Source organism: Peromyscus maniculatus, chromosome 2 (genome assembly GCF_049852395.1).
Source record: "Peromyscus maniculatus bairdii isolate BWxNUB_F1_BW_parent chromosome 2, HU_Pman_BW_mat_3.1, whole genome shotgun sequence".
NCBI lineage: Eukaryota > Metazoa > Chordata > Mammalia > Rodentia > Cricetidae > Peromyscus > Peromyscus maniculatus.
In genome coordinates, this window is record NC_134853.1 from 140,674,587 (window position 1) to 140,693,439 (window position 18,853).

General features: G+C 43.7%; 1 pseudogene; it reads left to right on the forward strand.

The window, feature by feature from the left end:
- The first annotated feature begins 603 nt into the window (after nt 1–603).
- LOC102905238 (cytospin-B pseudogene) lies at nt 604–4,274 on the forward strand (annotated as a pseudogene).
- The last annotated feature ends 14,579 nt before the right edge of the window (nt 4,275–18,853 follow it).

Here is an 18,853-nt window from a genome sequence, read left to right on the forward strand (position 1 = left end):
ACACTTTATACATATATGCATGTTATTTTTTTCTTTTTGGGGGTTACTTTTAGGCTTGTTTGCAAAAGGGCCATTTTTCTTTGCTGCAGTTGTCTTTTTTGCAGAACAATAGTGTGTGCAAGTTTATGAGCAATGGAGCATGCAGGTTCAATCCATTGTTTTTATTTTTTTAATCTTAACCTCTTGATCTATGCCAGAAGCAGTTTCATGTAAGTTATTTTGATGCATATGTGTAATTCTACAGCTCTCCAGGTCTGGTTTTTGCAGTAAGCCACTAGATCCCATATTGAACACAATTTAATCTCAGTATCAGCCATTAGAGTTTTTTTTTTTTTACTTTGCTGTTTCTAGCTTGTTTCTTACAGAGTGAGAAGTCATTCTTTGAAGAGTTTCTTTTTTCAATAGATGGTTGATGTTGGGATGGCTACTCAAATCAAGTGATAAGTGATGAACTCCAAGTCATCTTTGGAAATAGCAAATCTGTAGCCCAACATAATTATCCTTTAAAGTAGAGAATATCACTTGTGAGAAAGCCATCATGGCCACATGGCTGATCTAGAGTGGAGTGCTGAGTTCTGGCAAACAGCTGCATCTTTCTTCCAAGAGAATGTCTCCCCAGGACATCATGTGGAGTGCCACCAAGCCCTGGAGTCCAGTTGCCAAAGCAGGCAGCCATGGCCCTGATCGCACTCGGCCCCTCCCTGGGACCCCTTCCGGCATGAAGAGTTCCAAGTCTTCAACCTCGCTGGCCTTTGAGTCTCGGCTTAGTAAGCTCAAGAGGGTCAGCAGTGAGGACATGCTCCCCAAACCTGGAACCACCTCAGCCGGGGCAGTGCGACTGAAGAAGACCTCCACCTCCGGAGCCATCTCTGAGCTCACTGAGAGCTGCCTGAGAAGCACCGCAGGGGCAGTTCCGACAACCAAACGGACAGGCATTCCAGCCCCACGGGAACTCTCAGTGACTATCTCAAGAGAGAGGTCTGTGCCACGTGGTCCCTCCAGCTCAAAGAAGGTGGGCTCTAGTCCAACATCCTCCTGCACTCCCACTCCCACCAAGCACCTGAGGACCACCTCCGCGAAACCTAAGCAAGAGCACGAGGGCACAGAGAAGTCTGTACTCGAGTCTCAGGTTCGGGAACTTCTGGCAGAAGCCAAAACCAAAGACAGTGAAATCAACAGGCTTCGAAGCGAACTAAAAAAATGTAAAGAAAGGTGGGCCCTAAGCACTGAGGACACCAGTGCATCAGACCCAAGTGCAGAGGGAACGTCAGCCCCGGTAGGCGACACAGAACCTTTGATAAGAACCCTGGAGGAGAAGAACAAGACCTTTCAGAAAGAGCTTGCTGACCTAGAGGAAGAAAACAGGGCTTTGAAGGAGAAGCTGACTTACCTTGAACAGTCACCAAATTCAGAAGGGGCAGCAAGTCACACTGGTGACAGCAGCTGCCCAACCTCCATAACCCAGGAGTCCAGCTTCGGAAGCCCAGTTGGCAATGAGCTGTCCAGTGAGGCCGATGAGTATAGAAGAAGCGCACATGGCAGCGCATTACAGACATCAGGGTCTTCAAGCAGTGATGTCACTAAAGCCTCTCTGTCACCAGATGCCTCGGATTTTGAGCACATCACTGCAGACACCCCATCTCGGCCCCTGTCGGCCACCAGCAACTCTTTTAAGGGCTCCAAGTGCTCCCCTGCTGCGAGCTCCCCAAACAATGCGAGTGAGCTGTCGTTGGCATCGCTAACTGAGAAGATCCAGAAGATGGAGGAGAATCAGCACAGCACTGCGGAAGAGCTGCAGGCCACCCTGCAGGAATTATCAGACCAGCAGCAGATGGTGCAGGAGCTGACAGCCGAGAACGAGAAGCTGGTGGATGAGAAGACCATTTTAGAGACCTCCTTCCACCAGCACCGAGAGAGGGCAGAGCAGCTGAGTCAGGAAAATGAGAAACTGATCAACCTCTTACAAGAGCGAGTGAAGAACGAGGAGCCTAGCGCCCAAGGAGGAAAAATCCTTGAGCTGGTGCAGAAGTGCACGGATATTCTTGAGAAGAGCCGCTTTGAAAGAGAGAAGCTGCTCAACATTCAGCAGCAGCTGACCTGTAGCCTACAGAAGGTTGAGGAAGAAAACCAAGGAGCTATAGACATGATTAAGCCCCTGAAGGAAGAAAATGAGAAGCTGAATGGGTTCCTAGAACACGAACGGTGTAATAATAGTATGATGGCCAAAACTTTGGAGGAGTGTAGAGTTACCTTGGAAGGCTTGAAAATGGAGAATGGGTCCTTGAAGGCTCATTTGGAGGCTGATAAGCAAAAGGCCGTAGAGGCCAGCAGTACCGTGGGGCAGACAGCAGAGAACTTCGAGGCTCAGGAAATGCTGAAGGCGGTCGGAGCTGAGAAAGACCAATTGCAACTGTCTTGCACAGAGCTCAGGCAAGAATTGCTAAAGGCAAATGGTGAAATTAAACACATTTCCAGCCTGCTAGTGAAGATGGAAAAAGATTATTCTTACCTGAAGGAGGTCTGTGATCACCAAGCAGAACAACTGAGCAGAACCAGCCTAAAATTACAAGAGAAAGCTTTGGAGAGCGACGCAGAAAAGACACCATATTTGAATTGGAAGATCAGGTGAAACAACACTGCGCTGTCAAGTTACACAACAATCAGCTCATTAGCGAGCTGGAAAGCAGTGTGATCAAGCTGGAGGAGCAGAAGTCAGACCTAGAATGGCTGTTGAAGACCCTGACAAAACAGATAAAGGAGGAAACTGAGGAATGGAGGCGGTTCCAGGCAGACCTGCAGACTGCAGTGGTGGTGGCCAAAGACATCAAGTGTGAGGCTCAACAGGAACTGCGCACTGTGAAGAGGAGGTTGTTGGAGGAGGAAGAGAAAAATTCCAGGCTGCAGAAGGAGCTGGGGGACATACAGGGACACAGCAGACCTGTGAATGAAGGGACAGAGCCCTCGGAGGTTGATGCTGCTGGCCGGTGGCGTGGAGTCTACATCAACAGAACACCTCCAGCTCCTTCAGACTCGGCAACCACTGTGAAGTCACTGATCAAGTCATTTGACTTAGGACACTCAGGTGGAGCTGGACAGAGTATTTCCATCCACAAGACTCCCAGAAGCCCCCTGAGTGGGATCCCAGTGAGGACTGCTCCGGCAGCTGCTGTCTCTCAAACGCAGAGACATTCGACTTACAGCACCATGCAGCCCGCCAGCAAAGGGATGGCTCAGCGCTTGGATCTGCCGGGCCTTCTCCTCTCAGATCTTCTGAAGGGAAGGGCCGAGGACCGGAAGTCAGACCCTTACCTCCAAAAGTGTCCCTCACTGGAGTCCCTGAGCAGACCCCCTTCCCTGGGCTTTCGGAACACCAGACTGCTGAGTGCGTTCACCGGGGGTCTGAAACCCAGCAAGCTCAGTGTTGAAAGAAGAGACCCTCTGGCAGCCCTGGCCCGGGAGTACGGCAGCTCTAAGCGTAATGCACTCCTGAAATGGTGTCAGAAGAAGACAGAAGGTTATGAAAACATTGATATCACCAATTTCAGCAGCAGCTGGAGAGACGGACTGGCCCTCTGTGCTCTGCTCCATACCTACCTGCCTGCCCACATCCCATGCCAGGAGCTGAACAGTCAAGAGAAAAAAAGGAACCTTCTGTTGGCATTTGAAGCAGCTGAAAGTGTAGGCATCAAACCCAGCTTGGAGCTCAGTGAGATGCTGTACACAGACCGGCCTGACTGGCAGAGCGTGATGCAGTATGTGGCCCAGATCTACAAGTACTTTGAGACATAAGCAGAAGACCCAGCAACAGCCGTGGCCTCTTGGCCTGAAATTAGCCCTGGAAGCACCTGCTCACTGTCAACCACACCTGCTGTGCCCACCACCTAGCCATCCGGATTTCCAAGGAAGGCTTAAGTCAAGTGGACCATCACTCTGTGGAGAAGCAGAGCTGGCTCCATCTCAGATGCAAACGTGTCTGGAACCCATGCTCAGGAATCCTTGTTCCCAATGGGAAGTTTCTAGAGAGGCAGGCCTGGCTTCTCACACACTGGGTCTCAAACCCAGGCCCTCCTCTGTGAGATTCCTGAGTGTTGCCAGTCCCATTCGCTGCCCACATGTGGCCTACACACTGACAAATAGCCCGTCAATCACCGTGTCTTTTCTTCTTCTTCCTCTTCTTCTTCTCCTCCTCCTCCTTCTTCTCCTCCTCCCTCCTTCACTAAAACTGCTCTAGCTTTGCTTTATTCAAAACTTTGTCCTTATCAGCTGCTTACCCCCAAAACAAAAGAACAACCCTACAAAACACACACACACACACACACACACACACACACACACACACACACACACAAAAAAAAAAAAAAAAAAAAAAAAAGAATAATCAGGTCATTAAAGGCAAGATCTGCTGTAGTGGGTAGCCATTACAGCTTGGTTCTGGAAGTTCCAAACCCCATTGAGACTCTGACAACTGTCACGCCTACGAGGCGGGGCGAGGGGAGGTGCCTGGGGACCCGAGAGCTGGATGGGCCAGCGCTCGCTCTGGGCGCTCTCTCGGTGCCGGAACGCTGACCAGTGCAGATTGACTGTGCAGAGCTCCGGAGAACACCGCTGGACTGCATTACACCTTCCCCAGACCCTGCGACCTACCCATTACTTAATTTGTGAGTTACACCATTAAATAAATATCCTTTTAACTACGTGGAGTGGCCAAAATAATTTCTCCAATATCTGGCGCCCAACGTGGGGCACGAACACACGACCCTGGGATTAAGAGTCCCATGCTCTACCGACTGAGCTAGCCACACAATACAGCCTCACGGACTACCCCATAGGCCTAAAATTTTCTTTGCGTCCCCATAAGATACAGCGCCCCCCTCCAGCAGGAAGTAGTAAGAGATGCTACGCCCAAATTCCCAAATATACCAAGCTGGCTTTAGAGGTGGAATTGGCTCACTTCCCCTCTAAACCCAGACATATTGCTTTAAAAAAAAATGGTTAAGAGATTCTTGTGTCCCAAATCAGAAGAGCCCTCTGGTGTGGGACAGAGAAAATCAATATTTTTATTTAAAACAGGTTGATTATAAATGTGATCTCTTTCTAAAAAAGAAAAAGGGGATATGATTAGATATATAGGAGGATATGGAGATGATAAGATAAAAGGGTAGATTAATGAACCTACTTTTAAAGAACAACTTGTTTAAAATGTTTTACATTGGTATAGATTTTAGTTTATGTTTAAAATGTTTTACATTGGTATAAATTTTAGTTTATTGATACAAACTTAAAGTTAATTTTGTTATACTGTATATATATATATATATATATATATATATATATATATATTTCTATTCTTGTTTGAGGTATTATGTTTATGTAATTCATTTAAAATTGTAATGGATAATTAAAAATAGATTAATAATTAGTCATCTATGATAATCATATTTGTAACCATGTTAGTTAAGTCTTCTAGGTATACATAGATATATTTCAGATAGATAAGTAATCTTCAAACACTTCATAGACCTAGAGAATATGGCATTTAAATAACTTAAAATTCTGTTGACATGAGACACAATTGCTCCTGGCTGTGCCAATTTGATCCCGAGAGAATGTTGGGCTTCTAAGACATTTCCATTTGGAAGTTTGTCTTTTGGCACAAAATGGCCTACTGGGCAAGGAACTGCCCTTGCCTTGATGGCTGACAGTACAAATGCAATGCTCTCCTTTCTGGACAAGCGGGACACAAGGAAAGCGACCACTGTACTCTGCCAAGACAGGGTAAGATGGTCTTTCAGAATTCCTGCTTCTGAAAATGGTCTGTCAGATACTCTAGGCCTGTAGCCAATTTGAATGTACCAACAATGCTGAGAAACATTAGGTGACTGTCCAGGCTGCCAGCTGTCTTGGTCTACTTTTGCAAGATTCCCGAAAGTTGCTTGCATCCATCTACCATTTCTCAGGGACCATTATGTTCCTTCTCAGGTCTTTGATGGGATTGAAGACTAGCAGTTATAGTTACAACTTAGTATATATAATATCTTAGATAGAACATATTAAGTATTAGGTTCAGGTTCTTTAGGATAGGACACCTTTGAATGATCTTTATAACATGCTGTTTACCTATGCTCTATACTTCTCTGGATTTTAGTATGTGTTTCTTGCTTGATATTGTTTGCATTGGTTGTAGTTACATCTTATCTAGGTCATTATCTCTCATTATTTCTGGACAATATTTGATAACCATTCCTTTGTATATAGTCTTGTATTAGTTTAGAACCTTCTTATTTAGACAAAAAGGGGGAGATGTAGTGGGTAGCCATTCCAGCTTTGTTCTGGAAGTTCCAAACCCCATTGAGACTCTGGCAACTGTCACGCCTACGAGGCGGGGCGAGGGGAGGCACCTGGGGACCCGAGAGCTGGATGGGCCAGCGCTCGCTCTGGGCGCTCTCTCGATGCCGGAACGCTGACTGGTGCAGATTGACTGTGCAGAGCTCCAGAGAACACCGCTGGACTGCATTACACCTTCCCGAGACCCTGCGACCTACCCATTACTTAATTTGTGAGTTACGCCATTAAATAAATATCCTTTTAACTACGTGGAGTGGCCAAAATAATTTCTCCAATAATCTGTACCTTTGGAAGATTGGATTAGGGACACGGTTAATGTTGAGGCTCATGAGCATGATGATATGTGGGTAGGAGAAGCAATTTCAAAAGGTTTGAGGAATGTTAGATGTTTTGGATGTGGAAAGCAAGGACATTTGAAAAGGGACTGTAAACAGGTCATTCCTAGAAACAATGTTTCTTCAAGGAACAATGGCAACAGAACGCCCCTTCCTTCTGGAGTATGCAGAAGGTGTGGTAAGGGAAAACACTGGACCAATGAATGTAGATCAACAAAGGACAGACAGAGTAATCCTTTGCCTCAGTCTTCGGGAAACTCCCACAGGGGCCTCATGCAGGTCCCCATAGCAAATCCACTTCAAACCTTTCCTGCAGCCGTAAAGGAAACCCCTACTCGGAGCAATTAAATAACCAAATGCCTATTGGAATAAATCATGCTGGTCAGGATGATGAAACAGAGAATAGAAAATTCAGGAGAAAACATAAAGAAAAATTTTTGGCAAACTTCTATTAATGAACAAAGACCAAAATTAACGATAAAAATAAATGGTGTTTTGTTGTCTGGTCTGGTAGACACAGGTGCAGATGTTACCATAATTGCACCAGAATTTTGGCATCCAACTTGGCCTCTTCAGGAGGTAAACATTCAACTGTTAGGAATTGGGACATTATCTCAGGTGAAACAGAGTGCAAGATGGCTGGAATGTATAGGCCCAGAAGGACAGAGAGGAAAATTAAAACCATATGTGGCTAACATAGCTATGAACCTGTGGGGTTGAGACTTGTTGCAACAATGGAATACTCAGATTAACATCTCTCCAATCTCAGAAACAAATCATAAACTAGTACATGTTTCTGAGAGAAATATTAGAAGATATTGTTGTAATGAGTGGTCACCAGCCATCCATATTATACAAGAACAAGGCACAACAACTGATGATCTTCCAAAGACACCAACAGCTCTACCTTTAAAATGGTTAACAGACAAGCCTGAATGGGTCCAGCAATGGCCTTTAACAACAGAGAAACTCCAGGCTTTAGAAGAGCTGGTAGAAGAACAGTTAAATGCTCATCATATTGAAGAATCAACCAGCCCTTGGAATTCTCCTGTATTTGTTATTAAAAAGAAATCTGGTAAATGGAGAATGGTAACAGACCTTAGAGCAATTAACAAAATAATTCAGCCAATGGGCTCTCTACAATCTGGAATTTCTTTGCCTACTCTGTTACCAAAAGGATGGCCTCTCATAATTATTGTTTTAAAAGACTGTTTCTTTTCAATACCCTTACAAGAAAAAGACAGAGAAAGTTTTGCTTATGTTACAATAGAACTTGTAGTCATATTAGATATGTTTTAAAAATTGAGCAGATATGTTTTAGACAGGTCATCTTCAAACCCTTCAGAGATCTACAGAATATGACATTTAAAATGTTTATATAACTTAGAAAATTTTTCTTTTTTGAGACATGTCGGCTCCTGGCAGTACCAGTCTACTTCAGAGAAAATATGGGCATTGAAGAAACTGTATATGGAGTCAACTTTCATTGTGGCAAAAGTTAGCCACTGGACAACAAAGTATCCTTGAATCAACAGGACAAAATGGACAGACAGAACACGAAACAAAGGACTACTGATTCTTGCCAAAACAAGTGTGGATATGGCTTTATCAAAAGGCATCTTCTGAGGCCAGGACAATATGGTACCATCCCTGAAGTGGCCTTCGCAATCTGGAAAAGGTACAATGCCCTTTTCTTCGAAGGCAGCTGAATAGGCAGTGAGCTGATGGCTTCTGATGGGCAATGGAACAGCAGCTGAAACAGTTATTCTTGAAGAGTAACTAAGCTCATTCCTCTCAATAGCAGACTGGCATTTAATAGAAAAATGTGGAGAAGAAGGGGATGCTGAGATGAAGCCATATATACACAGCCAAGAAGAATGGACAGCTGAATTAAAAAACCATCAACAATTTCCAGAATTTAAAATCCTGAATCATGACATGACACTAGTGGAATTCAGGTATTTCTGGTACATGGACTGCTCTCACTCAATGTGAGGTTGAACTGTTGACCTTGTGTATATCCTACTTCACAAATGAGTCTGTCAGATACGCTAAGCCTATAGGCTGAAGATGATGCCCCAACACTGCAGAGAAACCTCAGGTGACTGTCCAGGCAGCTGGCTGTTTCTGTTAACTCACAAATTTTTTGGAAGTTGCTTGCATGCACTTCCTGTTTTTATTTTTGTTAGCTAATATTATTTCCTTCTTGGGTCTCTGAGGGAGTTGAAGATTAGTTAGTTATAGTTGAAGATTAATTAGGATAGAACGTGAATTAGATACATTTTGGACTTACCAAAATAGGATAGATAATGGAATTATTTCCTCTGATTTGTCAAATACAAATGGACTAGACATTGTTTAGGTATTTATTACTTGTATATATTGTATATAGTTGTTGTATTCTTGTATATAGTTTTTCTTTTGTTAGTTATAACCTCTTTCTTTTTTTTCTTTTTATTAAAATAGAAAAGGGGAAATGTGGTGGTATTCTATTTGTACTGAAATGTGATTTTGGTTGTATGTTAATAAATAAATTTGCCCTGGAGTCAGAGCTATTAGAGCCATAGCAAGAGTGTGGCAGTGGTGGCACATGCCTTTAATCCCAGCACTTTTAGACAGAGCTAGGTAAGTCTCTGTGTGTTCAGGGATACAGCCAGCATTGGAGACATATGCCTTTAAGACCTGGATGGCTGTACTTACAGGCAGTGATGAGGCAGTCACGTGTTTGGGTTTGCAACCAATGAGAAGGCAGAACAGAAAGACGATGTAAAGATATACAAACAGGAAGTAGGTCTCTTTCTGAGAAGTAGGAGCACTTCAGGAGGAAGGGTAATATTTTAGCTGTGAGCTCTGACCTCTTGGCTTTCTCTTTTACATTGGTTCTGTGTGTCTTATTTAATAATCAGTTGGTTACATCTACAGATCTCCCTCCCCTAAGGCTGAAGATAAACCTTTCATAGAAAATAAATCACAAGAGGCTGGGGGATGGCTTATCAGTGAAGCGCTTGTCATGCAAGTGTGAGCAACTAAGCCTAGAGTGTATGTTGTTCCTTAAATAAGATAAGAAAAAACTAGAAAGAAAAACAAAAGAAAGAAAGAAAGAAAAAAAGAAAGAAAGAAAGAAGGAAGGAAGGAAGGAAGGAAGGAAGGAAGGAAGGAAGGAAGGAAAGAAAAGGAAAAGAAAAGGAAAAAATTCAGGCACAGAAGTAATCTGGTAATATCAGCACTGGGAAGGTAGAGACAGGAGGGTCTCTGGAGCTTGTCAATCATCCAATATAGCTCAATAGTGAACTACAAGTTTATCCACTGACTTTTCTTATCATCGTCATCATCATCATCAGTCATGTTGTTCAGCAAACACACACACACACACACACAGAGAGAGAGAGAGAGAGAGAGAGAGAGAGAGAGAGAGAGAGAGAGAGAGAGAGAGAGAATACAGTTTAAAAAATTGTTTTAACATAAAAACAGGTTATAATTCAAAAGTCCATAGTTATTTGAAACTGGAAAATATTTTCTCTGTAGAAAGTAGTAAAAATGATCACATTTCCCAATAAGCCCTTTTAAGCCAAATAATATCTGAATTATACATTTAAATATTGATTAGATTTTGGGATACAGAAAAAATCTATCATCATCTGTTTACAGCAAAGAAAAAAAATTTAAGTATCTAGGTGGTGATGGCCCTGGACTTTAATCCCAGTACTCAGGAGGCAGAGTCGGGTAGATATCAGTAATCTGAAGCCAGTCTATTCTACAAATTGAGTCCCAGGACATGCAGGGATACACAGAGAAACCATGTCTCAAAAAAACAAAACAAAAATTTAAAGTAAAGTAGAGTTGGAGAGAGGGCTCTGTAACTAAGAGTGTTTGCTGATCATGCAAAGGTCTCAAGTTCAATTCCTAGCAACTACATGGGTAGCTCACAGTCATCTGTAACTCCATCCAGAGGTGATCTGAAGCCCTTCTGTGGCTTGTGGGCACAGCAGACACATGTGGGCATGTTTGACCCTCACCACACCACACCACACACACATAATTAATAAAAAATAAAATGTAGCTAGGTGTTGGTTGTTGCTGGAGAGCTTCTCTCCAGGTTCCACCAAACCCCGCAGTCTATCACCCATTTAATCCCAGCACTCAGGAGGCAGAGGCAGGCAGATCTCTGTGAGTTCAAGGCCAGCCTGAGCTACAGAGTGAGTCCCAGGAAAGTTGCAAAGCTGCACAGAGAAACCCTGTCTCGAAAAACCAAACATAAATAAATAAATAAATAAATAAATAAATAAATAAATAAATAAATAAATAAATAAAATGTAAAAACTTACTAAACAGGTAAGCTAAGAAACAATTGAGGAAAATACGAAACACTGACCTCTGAGTTCCACATTCATGCTAGCACATGGAAGGGGCACACCTGTGTATATGTGTGCTCGAGTGCATGCTTGCACACACACACACACACACACACACACACACACACACACACACACACACACACACACACACACAAAGGCATAAAAAGAAATTAAGTCCACCAAGCTTCTCACAGGGGCATCTTAAGAATAACTTCTATTCATTGCTATGGTTGGATCTAAATCTTTAGAGTCAATTCATTTGAATAGAAGAAACATTAATTCTGGGTAAGTGCTGTGGTGGAATAGACGGATACTTACAACTTCTGCAATGCCTCGGAAAAAGAAACATAACGGCGACCTTGCTGAAGCTCAGAAGTCTTTGAATAATCCAGACACACATAGGACCTGAATTTCAAGACCTTGTGGTCCATATCCTGAAAAAGGTTCAGGGAGAAATAAGAGGCTGGTACTGTTGGTAACTGGCATCTTCTCTATGAGGGGAACTGACTTAAGTCTCAAGGTGGTTTGAAGAATGTCCCCACAGACTCAGATATTTAAACACGTGGTCCCCTGGTGGTGTACTGTTTGGAGATGATGTGGGGAGGTGCAGCCTTGCTGCAGGAAGTCTATCACTGGGGTGGACTTTAAGGACTCACAGCCTTGCCTCACTTCCAGGTTACTCTCCCTGCTTCCTGTCTGCACTGGAAGCTGTGCTCTCTCACCTTCCTTCTCCTGATGCCATGTCTTTCTGCCATGATGAACTCTTATCCCATTGGAACCCTAAGTCCATACAAACTCTACATAAGTTGGTTTTCATCATGGTGTTTTTATCACAGCAACAGAAAAGTGACTTACATAGGGTGATACCCTCCTGTCTCAGAGTCATGAGCAGGATGGCACATGTCTGCAATGCCCACATGCAGGGGGCTTGGGAAGAAGATCAAGTTCCAGGCTACCCTGGGCTACATAGAAAAATCCTGCATCCCAAAATCAAACCAAACCAATTCAATACAGATTTCAAGGTGAAGTGTTCAAATGTTTGTCAACTTCGCAGCAAATCTTTAGCTACATCTTACCTCCATCATGTCCTTCCCAATCTCTAGAGGCAGGATGAATACTACAGGTGTTGAGTTTTCAACAATCTTTCTAAGGGTATTGGTGTTTATTATGTCTCCTAGACAACAAAGCAATGATGGAAATCATGAATCAAAACATTACTTTTCAAAGATGTATTTATTATTTATTTCATGGGTATGGGGTTTTTCCTATATGTATGTCTCTGCATCACTTGTGTGCAGCCACAGAGGCCAGAAGAGGATCTCGGGTCCTCTGGAACTGGAGTTATCAACACTTGTAAGCTGCCATATGGATGCTGGGAACTGAACCAGGTCCTCCAGTGCTTTTAACCACAGAGACATCGATCCAGCCCCGCCAAACAGCAATTTCTAAAATCCATATTTGAAACACAATATAATTGAAAGAGATATTAATTTGTTATTTACATATGAAGAAAATGTTAAAAGACCTTGATTCTGCTAATTAAACAACTGTTTCTATAAGGGCATAAACATTGCATGCACAATAAAATATCTGAGTTCATAACATACAGTAGACTGAAGTCTGAGCAGAGTGTTGAGGCAGCATTTGCTGGCACTCATGCAGGACAGCATGCACAGTGCAAAGTGCATGTGTTTGGTGTTCAGAACCAAGGCTCTAGTGGAGCGGGAGACGCACAACTGCCAGAAGGACTCCATGCACTTCACCTTTGCTTTTGAATTATTTTTTGATCATTGTGAGTTCAGAATACTGCTGTCACATTCTTCTAAACCCTACATTCAGTTACATAAACCCCTTGGGGTCTCACCCCACAGTATAAGAAACTGGAAGCTAGTGGATGAGGTCAGTCTCCAGAATAAAAGAGAATATTTATGAAACATGTTTCTGAGTTCAATGGTCAGAAGGTATAAAGAATTCTTACAGCTTATAGTGTAATTAAGAAATAATGTGTAGCCAGGCAGTGGTGACATACACTTTTACTCCCAGCACTTGGGAGTCAGAGGCAGGTGGATCTCTGATATTGAGGCCAGCCTGGTCTACACAGCAAGTTCCAGGACCACCAGAGCTAAACAGAGAAACCCTGTCTTGGAAAAAAAATGAGAGAAAGAGAGAGAGAGAGAGAGAGAGAGAGAGAGAGAAAGAGAGAGAGAGAGAGAGAGAGAGAAAGAAAGAAAGAAAGAGAGAGAGAGAAAGAAAGAGAGAAGGAAACAGAATGATGTGTGTGTGTGTGTGTGTGTGTGTGTGTGTGTGTGTGTGTGCATAAGTGTGTGTTGTGGGGGGTAGACTGAAGAGAGATTCTTGAGAGCTAAGTTGTATACTTCTTTTACAGAGGACACAAAACTTAGCACTAAGGTCTGGTGACTCACAACCCCTGTAACTTCAACTATGGGGGTTCAACTATTTCTTCTATCCTCTGTGGGTTCCTTCACATAAGACATTCACACAAATGCATATACGTAAATATAGTTTTTTAAAGATTTTAAAAAAATTATTTTCTGTGTATGAGTGTTTCTCTCCATGACTGTATGCACACTCCCTGTGTGCCTGGTACCTGAAGAGTCAAGAAGAGGGGGGTGCATCCTCTGGAGATGGAGGCACAAGCAGTTGTAAGCTGCCACGTGGGTGCTGGGAACCCAACCAGGGTCTGCTGCAAGAGCATCTAATGCTCTTGACTACTTAGTGCATGGTGATGGATGCCTTTCTTCCAACATTCTGGAGGCAGAGACAGGGAGGTCTCTGTAAGTTCAAGGCCAGCCTGTTCTACCTATTAAATTCCATGCCTATGGTGAGACCCTCTCTCAAAATAAATAAACAGCTGGAGAAATGGCTCAGCAGTTAAAGCACTGACTGTTCCTCCCAGCACCCACATGGTGGCTCATAACTGTCTAACTACAGTGCCAGGGAATCAAACACAACTCTCTGCGCACATGGTGCACAGACATACATACAAGCAAAACACACACGTTATTTTAAGATGTAGAATATTATTTTAAGATATGTTACATTTGTTTATGCTGTCGAACATTTGCTTAATGATGCAATGATGTGTTGCATTCCTTTATGTTGTATTCGTTTAACTCTGTGAAGCTGTGTTACTTTGCCTGTCTAACACAGGTCTAATAAAGCTGAATGGTCAATATCAAGGCAGGCAAAAAGATAGGTGAGGCTGGCAGGCAGAGAGAATAAATAAGAAGGAGAATTCTGGGAGAAGAAAGGTAGAGCAAGAGAACAAGGAGAGGAGGATGCTAGGGGTGAGCCATCTAGCCACAAGCCATCATGAGTAAGAATAAGATATACACAAGTAAGGAAAGGAAAAAGCTCAGAGACAAAGGTAGATGGGAGTATTTAAAGTTAAGAAAAGCTGGATCTTGGGGGAGATTGATTCCCAATTTTCTAAGAAAGCACCATATTGATTTCCAAAGTGGTTGTACAAGCTTGCATTTCCACCAGCAGTGGAGGAGAGTTCCCCTAGTTCCACATCATCTCCAGCATAAAGTGTCTTCAGTGTTTTTGACCTTAGCCATTCTGACAGGCGTAAGGTGGTATCTCAGAGTTGTTTTGATTTGCATTTCCCTGATGATTAGGGATGTTGAGCAATTCCTTAAATGTTTTTCAGCCATTTGAGTTTCCTCTGTTGAGAATTCTGTTTAATTCTATAGCCCATTTCTTAATTGGATTGTTGGTCGTTTTGATGTCTAATTTCCTGAGTTCCTTATATATTCTGGATATCATTCCTCTGTCAGATGTGGGGTTGGTGAAAATCCTTTCCCATTCTGTATGCTGTCGCTTGGCCTTGTAATGCTCAATCATACCACAAGAGCATTTGCTCAGCTATGTTCATATCAGCATTGTTTGTAATAGCCCAAACCTGGAAACAACCTAGATGCCCTTCAACTGAAGAATGGATAAATAAATTGTGGCACATATACACAATGGAATACTACTCAGCAGAGAAAAACAATGACATCATGAGGTTTGCAGGCAAATGGATGGACCTAGAAAAAATCATCCTGAATGAGGTAACCCAGACTCAGAAAGACAAATATGGTATGTACTCACTCATAGGAGGATACTAGATGTGGAACAAGGATGACTGGACTGCTACTCACATCACCAGTGAGGCTATCTGGAAAACAGGACCCCAAGAAAGACACGAGGATCGCCCAATGACGGAGAAATGGCTGAGATCTACATGAACAACCTGGACATGAGTGGGAGCAATGAAGGGCGTGGGTCGATGGAAAGAGAGCTTGGGGGAGCAGGAGATCCCAGCTGGATCAAGAATAGAGAGGGACAACAAGGAATAGGAGACCATGGTAAATGAAGACCACATGAGAAAAGGAAGAAAAAGTGCTCAAGAGGCCCACAGAAATCCACAAAGATACCCCCACAAAAGACTGCTGGCAATGGCCGAGAGATGGCCGGGACTGACCTACTCTGGTGATGGGATGGCCAAACACCCTAATAGTTGTGCCAGAAACTCCATCCAATTACTGAGAAATCTGGATGCAGACATCCACGGCTAGGCCCCAGGTGGAGCACCAGGAGTCTAATTAGGGAGAAACAGGAGGGTTTATATGAGGGAGAATTGTTGAAACCAAGGTTGGATAAAGCACAGGGACAAATAGCCAAACGAATGAAAACACATGAACTATGAAACAAAGGCTGAGGGGCCCCCAACTGGATCAAGCCCTCTGAATAGGTGAGACAGTTGATTGGCTTGATCTGTTTGGGAGGCATCTAGGCAGTGGTACCAGGTCCTGTGCTCATTGCATGAGTTGGTTGTTTGAAACCTGGGTCTTATGCAGGGACGCTTGGCTCAATCTGGGAGGAGGAGACTGGACCTGCCTGGACTGAGTCTACCAGGTCTATCTCAGTCCTTGGGGGAGGCTTTGCCCTGGAGGAGGTGGGAATGGGGAGTGTGCAGGGAGCAAGGGGAGGGGCAGGAAGGAGGAGAACAAGGGAATTTGTGGCTGTTATGTAGAACTGAATGGTATTTTAAAATAAAATAAAAGGGAAAAAATAAATAAAGTTAAGAAAAGCTGACAAAAAAAAGCCAAGCTAAGGCTGGGCATTCATAAGTAAGAATAAGCCTCTGTGTGTGATTTATTTGGGAGCTGGGTGGCAGACCCCACAAAAAAACAAAAACCAACCAACAAATCACTAGTACACATAAAATAAAAAATAAATAAATCTCAAATGCATCAAAATAAAATTATAGAGAAGGAAATGGGAAAGGATGGAAATACATGTCTCCAAGAAGACAGGAAATGGCCAATAGCACCATAGGTCTTTAATAATATACAAAACAGCAAAGTTCTGATTCAGACCTGACAGACTTTGAGAACATGAAGAAATAAGAGCATTTGTGCCCTATTGATGGAAAAGTAACAATGCAACCCCTGTGGAATAGCATGGCACTGCCTAAAAAGTAACTAAGCATGTAATTATCCAATGACTCAGCAACTGCTCTCCTACCTAACTCAAGAAAAAAATTAAACATACAATCAGATAAAACCTTACACAAATGTTGATAGAAATATTGTGGTAATAGCACAAGGTAGAAACAGCCCAAATGTCCATTAATGGATGAATAACACAATGGAATACTGTTCACCCATGAATAAGAATGAAGTACTGAAGCATGCTACAACCTGGATGAACCTCAAAGCATGTTCCCGACAATAACCCCACACAAAAGACAAATTATCCACACCTTCACCTGTTGTGTCCAGAATAAGAAACCGCACAGCATAGAGAATAGGGGGAGGTTATCAGCAGTGAGAGGAGGGGAGGACACAATGACTTCACCCACGTGGAGGTTTGCCTGGTGCTCACAGTTCTGAAACTAGAGATAAGCTGTGGTTGCCTCAGCTGGTGAAGAGGCTCAAGGCCACCGAATTGTGCACTGAAAACAGTGAAGCTGATGTCCCATGAATTTCCCCTCAGCAGGAACAGATAAAAGAACACTTCCTGTGTAGCTCTGTCTGTCAGGTGCTAACAAGCTGCAGAAGGTCATGTGGGACTGGAGAAGTAGCTCTGATGACAGCATTCCTAACATTCACCAGAACCAAGGCAGGACCCCAAGACTGAGTAATTGGGCAATGGGAGCACACATATGGTCCCAGCGTTTGGCAGGTAGAGAGAGGAGAATCAGAAGTCAAGGTTACTCTCCACTGCTCATCACATTAATAAAAACAACAAAGGAGGAGGCAGCTGTGCTGACACAAATCTGTAATGTCATTACTTGGAAGACTGAAGCAGGAGGATTGCCAGAACCAGGATGAGGTACATGAAGTGCCTGAGGCTCACACAAGCAAAGGCTAAAAGTGAAAACCAACTCCCCTGCTTCTCAGACCCTGGCAGAGTAACCAGTGCTGCTTTACAAACAATAGATCTTAAAGAGCCTGCACCCCAAATGGACACCTGGTGTGACAGGAGTCACTGTGGACAAATAGTGAGCTGCCCAGCTTGTCACTCAAACAAGTACACAGAGGGCGAAATGAAGGGGGCCAGGTAACTGTTCTCAGCTGTGGTGAAAGTGCCCCACTCCTGCAATTCTCTCTCTCAGAACCAGCCTGCTGTGTGTCTCTGTCCACAGAGTCTGTTCTTCATTAAAACTCTAATGTCAGTTCTGCTCTGGTGAATCTCTTACCCTGCTCCCCAGACATTCCAGAACAACACAGCTCAGCTCAGTGACAGCCCGAGTGCTGGAGAGGGCAGCATCTCTCTCACATCTTCTGTGAGCCTGGATTGAGCCCCCGGGGTCTGAAGAAGCCTTGCAAGAGCTGTCTTTATGCATTGACTCTAATTCCTCTTTGTGATTGTCTTTAACCACTTGCAAAAGATCAGCCTCTAACTGCTTCTGTCAGGATGGAAACAGGTCTTCATGTGGCTAGTCCAACAATCAGTTCCCAGGCTGCTCCTGAGGGGCCCTCTGCCTGTGGTCCATTGACCTGCTCTCTTCCTATTTGTTGTTGTTAGCGGTGGTGGTGAGGTTTTTGTTGTTGTTTTTGTATGTTACTTTTTGAAGTGGGGTATCACACCAGAGTGTGCAGACATTCATTAGAATCTCACTAGTTACAAATTAATGCACCATGGCCTTGAACTTGCAGCCATCTACCTCCCTTTGCTTCCCCAGCCCTGGGGCTGCAGGTGTCAGTCCTCACTCTTGGCTTGTTTCCTTCTTCAGGGAACGTTTTCTTTACAGACTTCAGGACACTGACTTCTCCTGAACTCCTCCACCCCTCAGGATGTTCCCTCATGTCTCTCTCCTGGGCTTTTTCCTCACTGTCAGCTCCACCTCCAGAGGCTGAGGTGTCCTCACTCCTGGCACAGTCACTCCTGGGGTGACCTTACCCCAGGACAGGACTTTGAATTCAAGCCAGAGGCCAATGGCTCTGAACTAAAGTCCCCATTCTTGAAGACACCTCTGTAACACCTCCCAGATGTTCATTTGAAAAGGGCTTCAGGTTTACCAAATCCAAAACTGGGTGTGCCACCGAATGCCTTTTAAGCCCAGCACTCCAGGGAAGAACAGAGAGATCCTGATTCAGTCAGCCTGGACTACCTACTGAACCTGGTTTTGATACAAAGTGCCCCTCACTCTTACCCCAAAATGAGCTGGGCATAGTGGTCCACTTTTCATAACCCCACAACTTAGAAAGAAAAAGGAGGATCAGGAGTTCAAGGTTACCTTTGTGACCTTGGATTTGAGGCTTCTGTAATCTCAGCATTCAGAATGTGGAGGCCAGAGTGTCA